Consider the following 20,534-nt stretch of genomic DNA (forward strand, 5'->3'; position numbering starts at 1 on the left):
TACTAGTGGTAATAGGCTATGAGATCACTGTGTTGGCCGGGGGTTACAAGTGGCCATGAGGTTTTGTGCTTGAGCAATTGAATCCCGAGACGTTCTGATGTAACGGGTATAGCACTGAGATGTCCAGCGTCCTAGAGTCTGGATCATATGATCCTCAATATTCACTTTGGCTGCCGAAGTAGCCGCACCAATTCGGAATGAGTGTCCATTGTAAGCGTCTTGGTTATAACCCGCTCTAGTCAGTAGCATTCTTAGAGTTTGAATAAAATATGTGCGGGATAATGCACTGCCACAGGGAGACACAAAAAGAGGAGCATTGGAGTCATGTGTCGCTGCTGAGCGCCAGTAGATGTATTCGGTCATGCTGGCTACTGGACAAATAGCATTGCCAACTTGATGAAGTATGAGAGTGATTCCTTGTCAAAATGGATCAGTTTTGGATGATTTCAGATGCAGTTGGAAGTATGACAGGTCACTGGAAAACTTGACAGAATTAAGACACAGATGCATGTTGGGGTTGAAATTATCACAGGTAAACTCTCCGCATCTAAGAAAGGCGAAGAAAGCTAAACAACACACTGCTTTCATTAACACCACAGTGTGATATGGTAACACTCCTATTTGCATCACATGACATATATCACTTAACACTTGGGCTGTGATGGGTAACCGTATCCTGTTTGTAGGACACTGATCCTTCTTGATAGCAGAGGTGATTGTCTGTAGACGTTGTAAGTTGCCTGTAGTCCATGGGTTGTCTATTCCTGCCTTGAGATAATAGAATCTAACACCACACAAGTAGGACTTAATAGTGGAGTATCTCAACTGGAGTGTATGATAGCAATAGGTAACAAACAATAGAAGTGTCTGTTCTGACAGTTGGGGGAGTTTCCCAGGCGTGACTAGAATACCACATAAAGCCATGAACTGCATAAAGGTGGTATACCCTGACCTGTACACTTGTGCTGTTTGATTCGACACAGCACTTGACCACAGTTGCGTCAGATCTTGCTCTGTCCGCCTTCTTGTCGGAGTCATGGGTACATGAGCTGCGATGTTGGAGGACATGGAGTCGGGAGTGGGTATGCTTCTGGTGCTAACTTCCGAAACTTTGCAATCTGTAACCGAGACAATGCATCAGTAATACAATTGATCTTTCCAGGGACATGTCTAGCTGAACATACAAAGTTATTATTCACTGCTTGAAGTGTTAATCTCCGCACAAGGCTCATGATGGTAGGAGATTTAGACCGGCCCTTATTAATGATATCCACAGTGGCTGTATTGTCACAATAAAACCGGATGCACTGTCTCTTCCAATTGTGACCCCACAAAACTGCTGCTACGACAATTGGACAAAGTTCCATCAAGGCAATTGAGATGTCATCGCCAACTTGGTCGAATAGGTCTGTAGGCCAGCGAGCAGAGAACCACTTCCGTTGGAAATATCCACCATATTCTAATGAGGCTGCTGCATCAGTGTAGAGAGTTAAGGTAGGTGCATCCACTGTCTCCATGATGAACATAGAAACACCATTCCAACTAGTCAGAAATGTTTTCCACATATGGAAGTCCAATCTACATTGTTGATTGATAGTAACTGTGTCTGTCAATTTGTGAACTGAATGGGCAAGCTGTAGCAAATAGCTGATGAATGATCGTCCTGGTCTAATAACTTGCATGGCAAAGTTCATATGCCCTAACACCACCAACATCTGTCTTTTGGTAACTGTTGTTTGGCGTAACAAGTTGTCAATAATCTGCCTAATCCTGGCTATTTTCTCGGCTGGCAGACTAGCTTCTAATTTCACTGAATCTAAGGTGATTCCCAAATACTCTATGCATGTGGTAGGTCCAACAGTTTTGTGATATGCCAATGGTATGCACAACTCCTGAAACATTTGCAGTAGAGATTCCATAGATCGTGAACCTTCCTGCAAGGATGAATCAAAACAGATGAAATCATCTAGGAGATGTAGGATGTGATGAATATCGAAGCAATTCTCAGCTATCCAACATATGGCAACTGACAGTGTATCAAATAGCTTTGGACTCGATCTACATCCAAACACAAGCCGTGTATAGTAGTATAGTTGACCTTGCCACCTAATGCCATGGAGATGCCATTGTGAAGGGTGAATAGGAATGAGTTTGAAGGCATCCGTAATGTCTGTCTTACACATGAAGGTACCACGTCCCAGTTGTTTGATAATTTGAATGGCATCGTCAACTTTGACGTACGTTAATGAGAACTTCTCCTTGTCAATCAGTGAATTTAAGCTGGGATGGTGATTATCCTCATATGGGGCTGACATGTCAACAATTAGACGCTTCTTTTTTGAATACTTGCCTTCCACCATTCCGACAGGATTGACTCTGTGTACTTGGAAGGGACTGATTTTGAATGGACCTATCAAGTAGCCTTTGGCCAATTCGCTCTGGATTAATTCTGTCACTGCATCAATATTCGGGGCTTGAGTTGATCTCAGGTTGCGACAAATCTTGCTAGTGATAGGAGGATTATCAATGCCTGTAAGAAAACCATTGGATAGTCCATTGAGTAGTTGACGCACCATGGAATGATCTGGATGGTTTTGCAAATAGAGTTCAAGAGTATGGATACATACAGGCGATGGAACTGCGCCCAGTTCCGCACATTGGTCTAGTCACTGATCGCGTTTGGTGCGTCGAGTGTCTTTAGTGTCTCTTGTGGTATATTCCTGTCCCCGTTCCTGCTTGCACTTGCTGCGAGGATGGTTCTTTTTGCATGTTGCACAAACATGTAGGTATCGACATTGGGGAAAAGTACAAGAGTCATCTTGATAGTTGTTGCAAAGCTTCTGTCCTTGGTGGTGTACGATCAGACGGCCTTTGATGTCATGAGTTTGGGAATTTACATAATGTCTACCTGCACTGCGGGAGGCCTGGGATGAGATACCATTCTGACGAGATTCAGTGTTCAATGGGCAAAATTCAGCCTGGTGATCAATGCCTGTACACAAGTTGCATTATTTGGCTTTCCTGGCTGTAAACACCTTGCGGTAGATTTCTCTGTCTAGTGTTCCCCAATCCAAAGGTTCATTGAATTGTTGAATACTTGCTGCTGCTTTCGCCGAAAACATCTTGTGGTAGGTGTACCAAGCCGAATCATTGGTTTCATTACTTAGGCCCATAATGATGCGCTGGTATTCGTCCAATTCATCCCGACGCCAGGAGTGTTGTTCTGTCATAATACGTTTGTATCGCAGGAAAGCATTCACAAAATCATTGATTGACATGGCCTGATGGAGACGTTTGTCAGTCTGAGGTTTAAGCTGAATCTCATTGCCCGCTATGTGGGTAGTCTGTGGGCCGGTCTGAATCTCATCAGGCATTAATAACAAGGCTAAATTGACATCCTTACCATCTATGATTTGTTGACGTAGGACTGGTGAGATGGTATCAATTCTTTGTACTGTGTTGGGGTCACGACTTGGACGTCTCGTCCCATCTAAGTTGCCTTGGAGAGCAGTGTACAATGTAAACTGTCGATGGCTGCCTGAATTCACTGCTGAAGGCTGTCGATATATCGTAGACATGGTAGCAATGGCAGGATTATTGTCTTGTTCATCCTGATTGGTCACAGTGGCAATGTTGTTCGGCAAGATGGACTGTGTAAGCATAGCCACTGTAGATTGTAAAGCTTGAACATTTTTGGTCAATTCAGCCAAATTCATTTGCTGATTGTCATTGGAGGACGTGTCTTCAGTGTTACATGGACGGATAGTTTCAGTCCGTAGCCCGAGTTGTGACGTATTTGTCGTATCAGCATTAGTATCCTCACTGCTTGTTGACGTCACGGTAGCCGAAGGTACTCTTCTCGGAAGTAGCTGAATACGATTTGTTGGCAATGTGGCACTGTTCCTGGTATATAAATGCAACAATTGGGCTTTTGTCATAGAGGTAGGCAGGTTGTTAAGTCCAAATTCTTCGGAAATGCGCTGCCTGAGTTGCGAGACATACCAGTTTTGCGGATTAGGGTCTATGATATCGGGATTATCGCTTGCGTAGCGGATGCGAGCCCTGTGGGTACTACGAGGACTTGTGGCTGCATCGTCGTCGACTTGAGCCAGTTGAGGCTGGGCGCCATTGTCTTGGCTTACGGGCTGTTTGCGTAAGTTACTTCTTTTGGCCTTACGAGGCGCCATCCTGAAGTGATTGTGTGCTACAATTGATACAGTGATCGCTCGCTATTGCGCTACCAATGGGGTCCAAATAATTGGTGGGCGTTATAGACGATGAGCCGTTTAACCGAGGCCGAGGCGGGGGAGCGCGCTCGGCAAATCTCAAATCATCAATAGGCCTATGTGTTTATCTCACGTCACGTCAAAATAGTATATATTTTTATGGACCTAGATCTACCTGTAATATCATTCATTTATTAAATCTGTCATATTTCACAATGTCTGAAATACGTATTCCATTCTAATTTATCATTTTTTATCAATAAATTAAAAAATTATTCACTATTTCCCGCGATGTTATTGAAAATAAAATTCTCGGACACACATTTCGACAACGGGTCCGCATCGAACATGTCAAAGAGCAAAATAAATACTATTTTAAGCAAATCTTTAAATATATTATACAAAGTGATAAATAAAATCAACAAAAATATATCTAAAAGTAATCAAACTTACATCTAAGTTATTATTTCCATCGTTTCGTGCGATCGCGTGTAATGTAAGTCAAATGACATCTCGGCTTTCGTCGCCTTGAATTCTCGGCTCGGACACAACGTTTAATGCAATAATATATGCATGAAAAATCTTTGTCACAGCTCGTAACCTAGCACGATACATTCGCGAAGTTCCATATTTTTAATATATATCGTGATTTCCTGCTTAAAACGTTCAGAATAACACGATTTAACAAAAAATCTTTCGCTAACTTCTGAAATTTATCAAACACGAGCTTGGTATCACAGCTTGATTGGCTGCCTGAGGTCACGTGCTCAAAATTGACCAATCACGAAACTTGTAGCAGATTTCGGCAAGAAAGCGTCATTAGAAACAAATTTTAATCCAATGAAATCGCTTGTTATAACTACGGGGAAAAACAGGCGATGTTACGAAAGCGCGATTACGAAATGAATGACCGCCGTGTTGTGACAGCAACTACATGTGTGTGACAGTTTAGCCTTAAATTGGATTGCCCACTAATTAAGAATATAAACTTCCCTTGTGGTTCTCTTTTATTGCATGCTTGCGCTTCTAAGATCAAAGGATGTATAGTGTGAAAAGTTAACTAGTTGAACAATCGTATTTCCGGGACTTGCCGCGGATGTTTTCAAACAGATTATTAGAACTCCATTCAGCGATAAACGGTTGATTATGCAATGAGAAGCGTTATGTGCAAATGAACAACGAACAACAATACAATTATGTCTGTGTAAAACTCTCAGTAATAAAAGTGTACATAAATTTTGGGAGCCATGCGTTACCGCGCGTAATAACCGAAGTAGCGCTTTATCGAAGAGCGCAATAGCGAGCGATCACTGTAGCAGACCTGGTCACAACGACTTGTGAACCTTGCAGGTAAATATCACGCCGAATGACTTGAAAAAACTGGCAATTCTGCTACGTCGTGAGAAAAAAGCTGCTAACAATGGCGCGCAAAACAAACTGATGTGCATGCGTGGAATATAGACATCCTGACAATAGAGATTACTGAGCATGCGCGGATGCCAATACTGACAGAGAAATACTACGCATGTGCAAATGATAAAAACATCCGGACATGATGCACCAGATCGATAAATTACGTATTATGTAGCAATACAAAAATACATTGACAGAAATGCTAAATTTTAAAATATAGATTGTGAGGTAACAATGGTTGAAATATGTAGAAACGAAATAATGTTTGCCTTTATAAACTATGCTTAACAACTTAAGCAGCAATTTAAATTTAGTTACATCTTTACTCTATATTTAAGATAGTAAAACCATAAGCATAGCTCTAACTTTGGTACAGCTGATCGCTATTGCCGGATATGTTTTACATATGGAACAATGTATCCAATCACTGCCGAGGCTCCTGTGCTCACGATAACTCTATGTTGACATGTGCGTGGGGTGTTCATTAAAGATTTCCTCTGACCCACTTCCGATGGACCTAGTGGTATGAAACTTGGCATAGGTATTAGTCTTTCTCCACATAGGAACCACCAAGAGTTACACACTTCTCCCATTGTTTTATGCAACTATGGAGACCTCGCTTGTAAAAGCCCTCATTTTGCGTCTCAAACCAAGTCTTGACTTCAGAAATCAGTGTTTCATCATCTGTGAAACGTTTTCCCTTCAAAAATGACTTCATGGTTGGAAAGAGGTGGAAGTCAGATGGTGCAAGGTCAGGAGAGTAAGGAGGATGTGGAAGGATTTCATAGCCACAGGACCGCGCTTCTGTCTGGGCAACATGAGAGTTGTGTACTGGAGCATTGTCTTGCAGGAGACGGACACCCTTGGTCAGCATGCCACGCCTCTTAAGCTTGATAGTGTCCCGCAATTTCCGCAGCAGTGAAGCATAATAAGCTCCTGTAATTGTGGTACCCTTTGCCAAGAAATCCATCATCACAACTCCGTGCTGGTCCCAAAACACCGTGAGCATGACCTTGCCTGCAGAGGGTTGGACACGTGCTTTCTTTGGGGGTGGTGACTCCACATGCTTCCATTGCATCGACTGAACTTTAGTCTCAGGATCAGAGTGATGGACCCATGTTTCATCCTGTGTGATAAGTCTGTCAAAAAAGTTTGCCTGGTTCTTTAGGCACATGTCCAAACGATCCTTTGAGCAATTGACTCGTTCCTGCTTTTGGAAAGGTGTGAGCAACCTGGGAATCCATCGTGCAGACACCTTATGCATGTTCAAATTGTCATGGATGATTTTTTCCACAGACCCTACACTGATCTTGACATCTTGTGCTAACTGGCGAACAGTTATACGTCGGTCTGCCAAAATGGCGGTCTCCACTTGATGGATAGTGTCCTCATCAATGGCTGAATGGGGGCGACCAGGAATGGCAGCTGTTTCCACAGATGTCCGACCACACTTGAACTGGCGATGCCAGTGTTTAACAATGTCATATGATGGGGCATCTTCCCCATAAGTTGCTTTCATTTCATCGAAAGTTTCTTTTGGTGTGCGACCTTTCAAATATAAAAACCTAATCACTGCTCGGTATTCTACTGGCTCCATTGTCACACCCTACTCGATCATAACACCTGTAAAAGTGGTAAGATTAATAGTTCGGTGCTGCAAATTCAGACATAACCCATAGATACATGTATGATTACACATGTGAAATTTCAACCAAATATGATAACCCTAAGTTGTTTAGGGGAAATCTTTAATGAACACCCCTCGTAACAGTCAAACTACAACAAATATGACTTTAACGAGCCAAAGTATGGCATTTATGATATATGTATCCATTCTCTTTCAGCTAAAGTGTGTTTCAAGGCACCAATAATGGTTATCTGACTGTGGTTGCTGTAAATCACTGTGAGTTGACTCACGATTTCGCCCGAAAGTAATATAATCAATATTGAATAAAATTTTCAATAAAATTATTAAAATAGGTTACAAACATAAGTCCAGATATACAGTGAACACTTTTTGTAACCAGACAGTGTTATTACATGATTAATTTGCGTGCTTCAGTACGGTGTTACGTGCTCATGGTAACATCTTTGTGTTGGGGAAAAAACATCAAAAATCATTATGGTGTGTACAATGCGCATCCCCTTTACACAGCTGTATCTTGTGAAAATGTGCGCACTATTCTCAAGAAAATACACTGCTTGAAATCAGAATATATTTTGGGGGAAATGTGTATATTTATGAACTTTAATCTGTACTTACATGCTGTGATGTGTATCTGATACATTTTCTAAATTATCCCCCACTGTATTTTGCATATTTTTATCGGTACATATCACGATACGCCCTTTTTCTGGAGCACTGGGTCACTCACAAACGTAATTTACAGCAGTCCTGTCTTGTTGCGAGGAAGATGTCTCAGTCACAGGACATTACCGGGGTCCAGTCTCTGGTTATTAATACCCAACCCTAGCCGGCGGGTGGAGCGTTGTCCACAGCTATAGTGATATTCATTCGAACTCAGACTCCCATCGTTAGTATCGCACCTGTTTCAAATTTTCAGGCGTCCATGGCCTCCATAGTGACGGTCCCAGCGATTTTACCGGGTCAGCGCCAGTGGAAGCCACGATCCATGTTGTCAGGTATTGCCAACGCATCTGCACATGCGTGGGTTTCATCATGCATAACTTCAGGCAGTCCAGGCACCTGTGTTCTACCTACTCCCGCCATGTCGACTGGTTCACCCTTTTGGCAGCAGTCTACAACATAGATGCATCCAGCGATTGCGACGATATTTCAGCTACATCATCCACCAGCGCCAGGAAACAACCTTAGGGCTTATTTTTATGTCAGTGCCTGCCATACCATGTGCCAGTGATACTATCTATGCCTTCCACGTCGACTCTTATGCCCATATGGCAGCAGACTATGGCACAGTGTTGGCGGCAATGTACCAGCCACGCCCACCACCAAGCCTCAGCACCGGAGACAACACAGGTGCTTATGAGTATGTCAGCGCCTACTGTACACAAGACGCTTGGGAGACCATCTACGCCCTCCATGTCGACGGGTACAATGTCAGTAAGCTTTATGCTACTTCCCCTACATAGATATCATCTAAGAGTTGTGTCTCACCTGGCGTTTTTCAACAAAGCACTTATCGAGAGTGAGGTCTACGTACTGCACCATAAGCTGCTCATCAGTACGCCGAGCAAAACACCACCGTTCCAAGGCTTGTGAAGGTGCTTCAGACGAGGATTGGGATTCATCTGCCGTAGGGAATACCCACCTCAGTTTGGCCCACAACCGGATTGAATGGCAAACTGTCTCACGGTGGTATATTCATCACCCGGGCCGGCATTCGACAAGGACACCATTTGATCCCATACTCAGGGATATTGGTTAGGTGTAAGATAAAAAAATGATCAAAGTTGACAATTGCACCAGCGTTTAAGATGCCAAAGTGTAGGAAAGATGACTTTCCTATTCGTGCCTTTGAAGTGGCTGACCGGACTTAGAAGGACCCACAGAGGATGACTGGCTCATTCTTGCTGACCATGCTTAGCATCCCCGATGTTAGGTTAGTCTTCATTGAGGCCGAGGTCAAACAATTCAGATTAGGCTTTCTCATCTGGTCCTTAGAACAAGACCTGACTGAGACCAAAGCCAATCATCGAGACCACTTACAGACAGTGGTAGTTCAGCATACAACAGATTTCAGATGTTTCCACAACCTTGGCAGCATCTTGCCACATGCTGAGGGATCAGTTCTCCCTACTAGTGATGTACGCTCAACGTTGTTTCATGCGGCGTCTGATAGACATGAGCTGTACCAAACTTGAAGAACTTTCACTTCACTCTTTCAATATCGTTTAGACATTTGACACCGGGTACCCACCTGTTGGGATCATTGTATACAGGTCAGCGCCAGGCGTCGCAAATTTCATGGAGATCAATTTGTGCCTGCACCGGCCAAGTCACAAGCCCTACACAGAACACAGAAACATCACTTGGCTGTTTACCACACAGTTCATAATTGGCTGTCCGTGTGTGGAGCTGGAATCTCGCCTCGGCATATTGTGGGATTTGAGGTTAATGATATAATCATGAGGGTGATTTAAATATCACTGGTCAAGAACTCTGACTGTAAACACCGGAATTAGCTCAACTCACCTAATGGGAACGGTGCAGGATCATTGTACCAGATTAGTTTGCTTACTGGTATGTAATTCTGCAACCTTTTGGTCAGATGCCTGTCGGTGTACATCAGTGTGACCGAGTCACTAACTCCAGTAGACCGACAATGTCAACATGTGCACAATCGAGGCACATACAGAGTCCGAGGCACCTCTCATTGTCACCTCAATATATGAACGGGAGCACCTGTGTAGCGGTGTACCTTGGTGATCGGTTGAGGGGTGCTTTTTATTGTCCACATGGGAGCTGGTAGTAGTTATCTTTCAAACACAATTTTCCACGTCTTGTCCAGACATGACACGACTAGAAGCCTTCCAATAGTTGATTTTTCAACTTTACAGCCTTGTAGACAACAATCTGCTACCCGCTCTTCAACAGCCACATACACTCTTGTCAGTGGCAAGTGTTGCAGGGTTTGCTCACATCAGACGCCAAGACCCGTTTGCAGCTAATGCAGCCGGGCTTGGACAGTAGACGCATTCAGCTTCCCCTGGGAATGGTTAAAAGCGTACACTTTTCCATCTTAAAGAGCTTGCTCTGATTTAGGTCACGCCTTAGCGTCCATCAAGGAGATAGCTTCTGGACCTAAAAAATCAGAAGAGGATCCACTACCCCTCACAGCAAACTACCTTGGAGGCTGGCGAGAATGTAGTTCGTTGACCTCAAAAACTTTGCAGAAGACAATCCACAGCCCCTCCCAGAGTGGTCGAACCTACTAATCCACAGTCACAGCAGACTACCTCACTAAACGCCAGGTAGATATCATCTGCACTCTTGGTTTGTCTTAAAAGGTGAAAAGCACCAACGGCTATTCAGCACGGGCAGCTAAGGCTATTGCTTTGGCACATCGTCCCACTACCAGGGGATTAAAGGATGACAAGTGGCGATCATTCAGACCAAAAAATCAAGATCCTGCAATAGGGTCACCTCAATTCTTAACTGAATACCTCCTACATAGCACCATTACAATGTATTTGGTAGCACTTTATTCACTTTATTCTATTCTGGAAAATTGCAAAATGACTAAGTTCCCTGAACAACAAGCCCTACTACGTTCTTTCAGGCTTGAGGATCAGAAGGCAAAATTCCGTTGCCCAGTGTGGGATTTGAATATGGTACTTCAAGGTATGCGCGGGCCCCCCCTTTGAGCCACCGCAATGCATCCTCTTTTTAGGACCTCACCAAGAAAACTATTTATTCTTTGCTTTAGCCACTGTGGTGTGGGTGAGAGAGTTACACACACTTTGACATCACCCGTGTCCGTTTTGATCATGGTAAACAGGCAGCGGTACACCTCAGTTTGTGCTGGGATTTCATAGCGAAAAAAACTACTACCAGGCCAACCCGACTGGCTCTTCACCATTCCAACTATCTCTTTGATTGTGGGGGTCAAAGATGAGGGTGAACTCCTCTTGTTCCCTGTACACACACCACAAGTTTTCATCCGCCGCTCCAAGACTAGGCGTGGCTCGGCGTGGCTTGCAGAAACGGTTATCCATTCCTGTATCCCGTAGTCCATGACTGAAGTCAATCGCAACACCATATCTCTATGATTATGCGCAGTCATCCTGCAGGCTTACGAGATCACTAACCTAACCACAACCCTCACGAGATCAGAGCGGTTGCCTCAACCATGGTTCTACTCAGCAATCAGAGCAATCATGGAATGTTTTTGGAGGTCCGACACGGTTTTGGCCAGCCATTATCTTCATGATGTGGCACTTGAAGACGTCAAAGGTGTTCATAGTTTTGGCACTCTGGTAGTAGCCCAGCAGGTAACCAACCCCAGACACAAATAATGAACTCGTCCTATCAGGAGCCAGTTTTCCCTTCCCACGCAGTACTGTCTACGACACACCCGGTGATTCTTCAAGCTTTTTATCAGCTTTGGCTTGGTAAAGATATTAGCTTATGCTAATCTTCAGTTTTACTGGTTGTTTACACAGACTTATCCTCGATTTTCATGTTCTATCTGTAAATAAGATTGAACCAGCCCTACCATCTAGCTTTTTCCACCTAACAACTTGTCTTTAGAAGGGTTTCTGTTTATTGAGGTCTTTGACATCTGAAGGTATACCCTCCACAATACCGTCTGATACAGATGCATTAAGGAGTAATGCAGATTAAGAAGACAAAGGAGTAAAATCTAAATATTTTTTATATTTGAATACTTATCATGCATTACTAGGTCTATGGAGCCACACGTCGCAGACTTGCCTCCCCACTATAGCTTCAGAAATTCTTTTTTGATAGCTCAGGCGATGAGCAGCAATATGAATTGGATGTGACATCACAATCTGTAACGTGACAGTGGTGGTGGTCCTGTAAACAGCAGACTTGAGTTTGAAACAGCTTTTTCTTCTTTTCACCCAGGACCATCACAAGGCTCTGTCGTCTTTGTTGTAAGGGTAATCAGCGAATGCATTAAGGAGTAATGCAGGATATGTATACAAATGTAAGAAATATTTAGATTTTACTAATTTCAAAACATTTCAGCATACATGTCTACTTTCAATTAATCAGACATTATATCAATAAACTGCAGTCATTACATAAACAGTCATAAGTCCGAAAATGGGATTTTGCAGAAAATGAGTCCAAATGTTTGATGCCATGTATATATCTCTCTAATAAATATGAATTGAATGTTATGAATTGTATTTTTGTGGTCCCAGGATACGGTAGTCTTAAAATATTATAAGAAGTCAAGATGTGATTTTTCACCCATAAGGTACCTTATCTCATGGTTGGTCACACATGTTTATATTTTTGTTGATAACGTTTGCATTGGTGAACACTGTTTGATTATTATCCCCCACGCAAAGTTCAGCAGTGGATATAGAAACAGCTCCATCAGTCTGTCATGTTATATTTCTAGAGGATAAATAACTCTAAAGACATTCAATACCTCTTCACAAAACTTTGTAAACACATCAGGCATGCACTGAACTGGTTCCTTTTACTATTCAAGAATTTTTTTAATTTTAATTTTTAGGTCACCTGACTGAAAGTTAAGTGAACTTATGCCATGGCTTGTTTGTCTGTCATTTGTCATGTATTGTCCATTGTGTAAACATTTTCTCAGAAGCCATTAGATCAAGGATCAGCAAATAGCAAGTAAAGTTAAATCTTACAGCACTAATAGAATAATACCCATAAAAAATATTCTATATTAGCAATGTTAGATGTAAATTTATCAGCTGTTTGCTGCTCTCCGTGACATGACGGTCAACTTCCTGTCTGTCTTGTTCAGCGCATGCTTATTTTCGAAGGTTGCAGTCTGTGTTTTAGTGCTGCCGTTTCCATCTTATCGGTAGTGTGCTTTCAGATTTGTGTATGCCCTTTCTTAGTTTTTGGTTACATTTGCAATGTTTTCTGTTGCCATTTCCTTGTGTATTGTTGACATGATAGTTTTCTGTTGCAGTCTGTTTTCATTGGTAGGCCTGATGCTTGTTCTCTCCAGTGATGATACCTGAATCTGTTCATGGCAGCCATTTTCAAAAACGTATTTGAGGCCATTACTCAGACATATTTTGTTAAAAATGGAATGAAATTTGATACGTTTGTTGGTAGTACTTGTAGTAGCATATATGTTCCATTTTAGGAGGATTATGTCGTGGCGCAGTCCGTCTGTCTGTCCGTCCCACAGAGGGTACTAAGCTTGTGAAATCAATTCCTCCTACATATTCCAGAGAATATCCCTGAAACTCTACACACAAGATGTCGACGTTGATGATACCCATATCGCAGTCCAGTTTCATTTCGACTAATTTTGACAGTTACTGCCCGTTTTACGGAGCTTCATTTGCCTAATTGTGAGAGAGGCACTAAGCTTGTGAAATCAACTCCTCCTCCAGCATTTAGAGAATATCCCTGACACACTACACACAAGATGTCGACATGTCGATGATACGCGTATCGCAGTCCCGTTTCATTTCGACAAATTTTGACAGAGTAACTGCCCCTGTTTTACGGAGCTTAATGAAATCTACTCCTCTGGTTTCCAGAGAATATCACAATATCTAACTATAACTATAACTATAGTTAGTTTCCTTGTATAAGGCTTTTGTGGGTGAGCTACATCCTTATGGCATTAGCATTCAGATTGGATTACTCGCAACAAAACGTTCTGCACAATTTGTTTCAAATGCAGTGATATAAACTCGTTAAAAAAATTCATGTGGGGGATGTTGTGCTCTCAGAGCACTCTTGTTTTGATAGTTTTAAAGTTTTACCTAGTTTTGACCATTGCTCTTTGACCAAACTGCATGCTGAAATTTCTTATTGCCATTACTCAAACATATTTGTTTTCAAACTGTATTGAAATTTGAAATATGTGTAGTTTGTTCTGCGTCTGAACACATATGAACTGTTTTTCACAATATTGAACCTTTTTACCCTTCTTTGACCTTAACACTTGACTGTGCTCCTTAAATTTCTAAAATGCATTTGTTTGTACTGTAAACATCTTTTCAGTACAACAAGACCAATGAAACTGAATTTTCACATACTTCTTTCCACCAATGATAACACCCCAGTGTGTTCTAGTGGTTCAAATCTGATCTACCTCAGCATCCATGTTGAAAAGTCTATATATAGCTGTTACTGAATTATTTTTGTTAAAAATGTTATGATGTTGGTGTTTGTTTAGTTTGAATATATTCAATTTGTTGCAATATTATAAATTATGACATTGTTTTGATCACGTCTTAAATTCTCTCAAAAGGCATATATAGCTCTGTAAATTTCTTCTCCCATGAAATTGCCAGCATCGGGGTGCTGAACTTGTCATGAATGTTTCTCCTTATGATGACATTGCTTTTTTGTTCAAATCATTAGACTTTAGCATGTTTAGTATTTAGTTTTTAGTCCTCAGTCTTTCTGCAGAAAGTTTTTGAATATCAATAGTGACAGCAATCATTTAAAATGGCTGTCTTTGTTGACATTTTAAACTGTTGACTACATATCCAGGAGAGCTACCGTGCCTTGACACTATTTTATGTATTTCCAAGGCAACAAGTTGTTCACGGAGCATAATCCATAACCTGTCTATATTTTTTACTTATCCTGCATTACTTCTTAATGCATTCACTGTTTACCTTACGACAACAAAAACAGTGCAACAGCAATGGTCCTGGGTGAAGAAATAAAGTTGTTGTTCTGAAGTCCCACTTTTACTGACCACCTCTGCTGTCCTGTGACCTTGATGACACCTAAGGTCACCTTCTTTATATCACTGCTTGTCGCACTACAGCGAGGACGTTTCCGAGCGGAGCTCTCCTTTTGGATTAATTTCAACCTTCAGTTTTCATCTACAATTCTAAAATTGATCTGTGATAGATGATATATTCTTTTCATTTAACTTTCACCATGTTGCATAGTTTTTTTCGAGTTAATTAGGCGTATAGATCCAGCCACATATTTGTTGTTCGCTGCCATTTTGAATTGTGTTACAATTCTTTGCCTGACAAAATAGTCGAATTGTTTACAATTCTCAGCTACGTATAAATAACATATTTTTGTGTATTTAAATACTACTAGCTTTGGTGTTAATAAGAGTTGCATATATATAAATTACACTTTCAATTCATTAACAATATGTTTGCCGATAGATTATTATTAATTCTACGGCCTCCTTCCAGTCCCGCTTCATCAAAAATTCTTTATTTGCATATAAAACTTATGCTAGTGCGTTGTACTAATTGTCGTGGAAAAAATCTTACAAAGATTATCATCCACATTGGTTGGCTTGCACGCAGATGTGCTTGCCAAACTCTAAATGTAAATAGCTTTGGCGTTACATTGAGTTGCGTATATAAAAATATTGTATACACTTTCAACTCTTATTTTTGCTGATAGATTATTGCTCAATTCTATGGCATTCTTCCAGCACCGTTTTATCAACAATTCTTTGATTATACCCCCGTTTAGGAAGTAAATCTGGGGTATATAGTGTTCCGTCTGTCCTTCCTTCCGTCCGTGCGTCCGAGCTTTTGTACGGCCCATATCTTTTTAACCATGCACCCTAGCTTCACCAAACTTGCTACACACATTTACCACAATGAGTACTTGTGCCAATTTCTAGTTTGAAGATTCTGAATTTTTTTATTTTTGCCTTTTCCATGGAATCATGGTGAAACAAATTTTGGGTAGAGTTTTTGTACGATCCATGTTTACAATAGTATGTATCCTAGCTTCAGCAAATACTGTATTTCCTCATATGCCCGGCTTTCACTAATTATGGCAGACCTTGATACAGCAGTAGAGATCAGAATGTGATGGGGGATTGAGATTTTCATTGAAACTCTGTAATCACCCAACATTTATTGGAGACAGATTTTTGATAGAGGAACTACGGTAATTCTCTTTTGCTCTTTTTCATTTAATGTATAATAAGTATGCGTCATGCTTTGTAGTTAATTTCCAGTATCAAAGGATTCCAAGAATGTATGTTGTGCTAAGCATTGATTATCCCACACTAGATTGAAATATATTTGCAAAAACATGTGTACATTTCAAACAAAATGCATCCTCATGGGGTTACAAAGGAAAGGGCAGTTTCCCTGACTTAAAGCAACAGGTATATTTCATTAATTCACTATTTACTATTTGTTGTTGACCAGCAGAGATAACAGGGGTATGTGAGCTTTGCTTACTTCTTTCTTGTTGCGTAACTTATGCTTGCGCGTTGTACTTATTATCGTGGAGACCAATCGCCCAAAGATCTCTATCCACGTTGTTTGTCATGCACGCAGATGTGCTTGCCAAATTCCAAATGTAAGTTTTGTTTAGATCTCTTTCCAACGAGTTTTACAATACATTGGCAGGTTACAAACAATCAACAATACCATAGTATTTTGTGAGTATCAACATCCAGACATCCAGATCTGCTAAATCTGCAACGCCGACGCCAGTGTCTCAAGACGCTTAAGACGCAGACGCATAAGCATTGTGTCTCAGCCGAGCGCAGCGCTTGACTACGAACCAAGCACCTCTACAATGACATCAGTGTACAATGTTACGCGGGCGATGCATGATCAGCTTTGCACTGTTCCAACATACCCAGTGCAGCAGATGCACGTTCAGGCGTCAACACCGTTCCTGAATGTTAATTGGACACTGGTTAAAGCGCTTCTACAATGATCCAGTCATTACCGATGAGCATTGTCTCATAGACCTGCACCAAGCGCAGCATCTGCCTACCAATCAAGACCTCTACAATGACATCAGCCTAAGGGCTTACAGTGTACTCGGTTACACAACCAGCACATGATCAGCTTAGTGCTGTTCCAACAACTTTGGCACAAGTGTAGGCGCTAACACTTGTGCCAAATGTATACCAAACACCTTATGTGCTTTCTGGTACAGCATACATCGCTGGGCAGCGCTAGTGCCCCAGCATGTACGGGGACAAAAGCACATGTCTCTATATCCAGTCGGGTCTCAAAGCCTTCTGATAGAGGAGGCACTAAGCACCTGAGCAGATTGACGGCTTAGCGCAAGTACCCGATTGTGTAGAAGACCACCTATTGTCAGTGGCGCCCTCCCCTGGTAACGGGGTTAATAAGAGGGACAGCACAAGGTCATTGGATGAAGACTTCTCCAAGGTTACGTTTGTTCCGTCATTTAAGCCACCAACATCGTCAATGCATGCAGTGGATCAGCATCTATCAGAGGGTAACCTTATCTGATTAGATCATTTCCAATCTATGGTGATTTTCCTACAACGTCTGAAGGACGATTACATACTCATCGTACTACATCATGGTTTCCATTTACATGTAGAGGTAACCCCACCGTTGACCACAGCTCGACTTGGAAAATCCAACATAGACATACTGTTGGTGAAAAGAGCTGTAGAGATGGCTCACAACCCAGACTTAACACCAGGGTTTTATCCTCACATCTACCTGGTACCCATGAAGGACTCAGACAAGATGAGAGTGATCCGCAACCTCTCCATGTTCAACGAATGTTATCTGAAGTTTCCATGTTATTGCCGCCTCACCACGTTGAGACTGCTCAGAACCAACATCAGTGTGTTCGATAATTGATCAGTCTTGAATATCCATCCCTCCGACCGCAGACTCCTGAGGTTCCAGTTCAATGAGGTTCACTACCAATGGGTGGTGTTCCCATTTGTCATTTCAGTGACCCCATGGCTGTACAGGAGTAATGAAGCCAATAACTGCGTACCTTGAAGAACACTTGGTTCGAGTCGTAGATAGAGGACTGTCTACTGTATCATCAACACACGCCAACATTAGTAAGCCTCCGTGATTTCACCATGCAGACAGCTACTATATCAACTGGAATGGATAATCAACGAGGCGAACACATTAACTCCTTCCTAACGGCTTCAGTTCATAGGAGGCCTGTTCCAGACAGACCAGGATCTCCTATCAGTATCGAGGGACAGATGGCACAAGATTCTACGCCTCTTGTCACCTGCTCTACACCAACCATACTTGCTTCGCCAATGGCAAGTGTTGCTAGGGTTACTCACCTCAGCACAGGACTTAACCAGGATGGGCTGCTTACAACTGCACCCAATTCAACAATTCCTGAACCCTTACATCAGGCGTCAGGATCCACTCAAGGCTACCACTCTACCGGTTCAACTAAGGCCTTACCTCAATTAGTGGACGTAGAGTTGAATGTCTTAGGAGGAGTCTCTTTATCCGGGATATCCCCAAGTCTACACATGTACGTAGACGCCTCTTTTCAGGGGTGGGGTGCTCACCTGTAAGGTCAGGCAGCCTCAGGGCTATGGTACCTAGCTCATTGAAAGTGGCACATAAACAACTTGGAGTTGGAAGTGTTCATTCTGGCCATATGCCATTAGCAGAATCAGCTACAATCCGTCCAACTTGCAATATCCACAGACAACAGCCCTGTGGGGTGTTGCCTGCGCAATCAGGGAACAACCAACTTCCTGCTTCAACAGACATATATCCAGACATGTATGGAATCAAGTCACAAAACGCAACTGCTACAGTTGACTTTTATGCAAGCCCAATGCATTTCACTATCCAAGAATGGGTATAAAAACGTGCATTAACGGGATTCCATATGCATTGTTTAGCATCCTGCTGACAACAACCACTCAGAAAAACAACAAAATTACGCAATTATTCAACATTACGAAATGCCACGCCTGTCCGAAAATGAGCGTCTGCGAGTCATTGGTATACTTGAAGCAGGATCAAGTCAACGTGATGTTGCAAGACGATTTAACGTCCACGTCAACGGGGGCGGCAGTGTTATGGTATGGGGTGGGATTACAGCAAGGCAGAGAACCTGTTTGATAGTGGTAGAGGTCCCCAAGCAACCTAAATTTGTTTTGGAGACAACTAACTTGATTGGGTGGTCAAGCTTGGTGACTTAATTGATTGTGTGACATTGTACCCTTACAGAGTACAATGTTGCTCACTATTCAGTGTTTATTGAAAAACAAGCACAGCATCATACATCAGTTCAGGAATTATTTAAATTTTGTTTACGTTTTTAATTTTTTTTATGGAATTTATGATTTATAGTTTTGAAAATATTTGTACCATTGCTATCAAATGAAAAGCTTTGTCTATTGAAAAGTACCATTACTAATTTACATCCTGGATAATATTGACAGCATTTAAAGAATATAGCACCCTTTCTCACCAAACTTGCCCAATTCCAATTAACAACATATTCAAATTCAAAAGTCAGTGTACATCAGTGAAATTTGTTGTGTCAAAGAGCAATGTCTGGTTTGTCTACGTCAGAAATTTCAGAACTCTGATATCAGTAGTGTTAAAGTTACATATATCTAAACATAACAACCCGCAACAACAATGGTAATGGACGTGACTGCTAGGTTAATGTTAAACATAGGTGAACAAATTGCCTATAATTTCAGATAGAATTCAGATTATATACTTTGACTTGGACTTTATATTACCTTTTGATTCAATGCACACACTTTTCCTGAAGTACAATAGCAGTGATACAACAATCTCCTAAACATGAAGGATAATGAAAACAACCATCTACGTGTTACAACAATCCTTTATTACATCCTGTACAAAGTTATGTGAACACAGAATCTCATTGTTTGACACATGATATAATTGTACAATCATTTGCGAAGCTACTGTGATAAAGCAAAAGTCGTCTATTTCAATGTTGTCAATTAGAGGAGTCATAAAAGACTGGTAACATAGATGACAGTGATAACCTGTTATCCATCTATGTTCTTTTTAGGTCCTCTTCACCCTGCTTCCTTCTACTTTAATCCCTCTGAATGTCAGATCTTGACTTTCCCATATGCAATTTGAATGAAACTAATTCTGTAAGCTACGTTACTAGATGAGGTTATCTACGTTTCCACTGAAACAGTTGTCATACACTTATAAATGAAATGTTATTACTCAATTCAGGAACATTTTCATCAAGTTAAAATGTTAAGGAAATGAACAGAGGCTTCCCTAATAACAGGTAAATATTAGTAATCAAACAAACTGCAACAACTTAGACATGGGTAAATTTGTTGTAATCTACAGTGCCATGCCAGTTATATTCATACGATCCAAAATGGCCGCCGTTTGTTTATATATCGACCCGCTTTTACAGAGCGTCATTTATTAATGAAAAAATTATCTACATACCTTAATACTTGGTAAGATGCCCTTTCATAGTCAGAACTTTAGATATCCGGC

General features: G+C 41.5%; 1 protein-coding gene across 4 annotated transcripts in view; it reads left to right on the forward strand.

The window, feature by feature from the left end:
* The window catches only part of LOC124110926 (nuclear factor 1 X-type-like), a 334,632-nt gene that overhangs the window by 235,700 nt on the left and 78,398 nt on the right, over positions 1-20,534 (forward strand). The gene's annotated exons all lie outside the window — the stretch shown is intronic.

Source organism: Haliotis rufescens, unplaced genomic scaffold (assembly GCF_023055435.1).
Source record: "Haliotis rufescens isolate VD_foot unplaced genomic scaffold, xgHalRufe1.0.p SCAF_2, whole genome shotgun sequence".
NCBI lineage: Eukaryota > Metazoa > Mollusca > Gastropoda > Lepetellida > Haliotidae > Haliotis > Haliotis rufescens.